At 30.2% G+C, this 2,634-nt stretch overlaps 1 long non-coding RNA gene across 2 annotated transcripts; it reads left to right on the forward strand.

Moving 5' to 3' along the window:
• On the forward strand, positions 1-1,958 carry LOC105367042 (uncharacterized). 2 transcript variants are annotated; one of them, XR_913043.1, is made up of 3 exons: positions 1-35; positions 338-424; positions 614-1,958. It is a non-coding gene; the product is annotated as an uncharacterized LOC105367042 (long non-coding RNA). The 2 variants fall into 2 exon arrangements; XR_913044.1 differs by having other exon boundaries at positions 5-28.
• The last annotated feature ends 676 nt before the right edge of the window (positions 1,959-2,634 follow it).

A 2,634-nucleotide genomic window follows, 5' to 3' on the forward strand; every position in this document is an offset into this window, starting at 1 on the left:
AAAACTAAATTTCATGGACTTGTAAATAGTGAGCAGTAAGACAGGTTTTTTATTCAAAAACATACAAATAATAAATCAATTCTTTCATTCAATTCTTATGTTTACATAGATTTAAATAAATAAAAAATCTGTTAAATGTATTGAAATGAAAGTTAATATACATATATTTTATTTTTGTATTGTGTTTTTCACGTATGTGCATGGGTGCGCCCGCACGCGCGTATACATGCATTTCTGAATGTTATATGATTCTTAAATTATTCTTAAATTATATGAATGTACACACAGCATAAATAACTCGTACAATTTATATAATAAATAGTAATTAATTTATTAGGATTTTAACGTGGATGAATCATTGGCAAATTGGAAAAAATTACACAAATCCAATGCAGCTAGAAAGTTTAATTCCAGTGTTTACTAAGTTAGTATTATATGAATAAAGTAAAATTCTTTTATTTAATAAAAAATGAATAATATCTATATTTACAGTATGCTTATTGTTATATCTGCATATAACAATAATTGTATTAATATATAATTATTGTTATATCTGCATTTAACAATAATTGAACAAATTCCGTCATATTTACATATAGTCTTATATTCACAGTATGCTAATTGAATTATCGACACTCGAGAGTTATTTACGCGTTCAAATGGAACATTATTATTTTACGGCAATGTTAGATGAATGGATTGGCACAAACATTGATCCCATGAAGGCAAAATTAATGAAATTGAAAAAAACGGCAGAGAATCAAATCAAGATAAGCAGCAATTTATAAACTATATCATAAAAATAACAAAAAAATATACTAAAAATCTGAAAACTAAAAATATATTTAACATAATATCTATAGGCACAATTATATTGTATATTTTAATTATGTGCATGTGCATGTGCATAATATATAGCGTTAAAAAAAATGAATGTCTGAATTTTTCACGTATTCTCGCGTTCGTGGAGGAAAACCCATTCATTAAATTCAGAAGCCTTTCTTTCTTATTGTTTCCGGGCATAATGTCGGGAGGCGTCGCTACACGAAGTTAATAAATTCTTTTAAATAAAGTACATTCGAGGGCGAAAGATGTCGAAGTTCGACGACCGACACGCACAGATTCTCGATGAGCAATTTGAGGACATCTTGTATCGGGTTAAACCATATCTGTTGAATTTGGCGATATCAAGCGACTCCCGTCATTGCCGGCTTTGGCTTGAGCGTTTCGACCATGCCGAGGACCAGCGCAGCCTCAGGAATGACTATCTACTGGAGCTTTATCGACAACTGAAAAATGGTTACCTGAGAGTGCCTTTCAATAAACCGCCAGAAAACGGCAGGCTTGTGCCTCTCTCAAAGTTCCATCGTTTGGTACACGCCACTTCGTTATTTTATTACCGAATCCCCTTCAACCACAACCTAAAATGCCATTGTACCATTTTTAATTTGTGGTTAAGTATTAATCTAATCGTAAGAGAGCCCATGAAAACGAACGTGATTTCCTTTCTTTATTTGTTACGTTCCGCCATACCGCTTACAATATTTTTCAAACTTAAAAAAAGGCTATCACATTTCGTAGCTCAGTGCTCGCAAATTCAATAGCTACAACTGAATTGATGCATTAGGTAACGAGTTCGTCGTGTAACGAATTAACGGAGACGAGTCCCTCTCTTTGCGAACCACAGCGCAGTTGGCCCAAGCCAAGGTGTAAGAGCCTAAACCGAGACATACGCAGGATCAGAACTTTTCCGAGGCATGAAGAAGTACATTCGAGTACTCCCCGTGGAGATATGCTCTCGTCGCCGACAGTTCACTTTCATGAGCAAAGTAGCAGGTTCTACCTCTCGATATTTTCATTTGAACATATGGATGAATGTTCTTTGATTTTAATCGGATAAATCGAAGGCTTATCGAATTTAAGAATCGCTTATGCTGAATACTTTATTACTGTAAAATTTTTTTTTCTTGCTACCACCCATATATTATAATTATTTTCTATTGATTTTTATTTATTTGATGCTATTGCCTCAATTGTTTTTTTGTAAATTATTGCATTTAATTTTTATTCTTTATTATTGTCTCTTAACATTTTTTATCTTGATGTATTATCGTTTCTTTATTAATCTTTTGTTATTTTTCTATAATTTCTCCAATATATTGAAAATAATTTTTTAATAAATTACATTAATCGCTAAAACTATCATCGTGATAATTATTTCATTATTTTATTTTATGTATCGGAGAGTTTTAATTCAATCTTAGTAATGTTTTTAGTGAATGAATGAAATTAACTTAATATTAGTACTTAGACAATATTTTTTTTAACCAAATGACATAATAAAAGTCTTAAAATAACATTATTATTTAATGAAAATTTATAGTTACTTTTTGTCGAATAGCAATAATAAGGTTCTATATTATAAATGTCCAACTAAATTTTAGAAAAATTTTCTTTTATTATTTAGAATAAATTATATCATACTTAATATGTTCAAAATATATAAATATACGTGGTTGAAAATTGTATTTTAATCTTAGAATAAATCGTTCGATTAACTTAAACAGTTATAAAAACAGTCTGAAAAAAACATACGTGCGCACAGAGAGAGAGAGAGAGAGAGAGAGAGAGAGA

This window comes from Ceratosolen solmsi, unplaced genomic scaffold (assembly GCF_000503995.2).
Source record: "Ceratosolen solmsi marchali unplaced genomic scaffold, CerSol_1.0 C3544258, whole genome shotgun sequence".
In the NCBI taxonomy this organism is placed as follows: domain Eukaryota; kingdom Metazoa; phylum Arthropoda; class Insecta; order Hymenoptera; family Agaonidae; genus Ceratosolen; species Ceratosolen solmsi.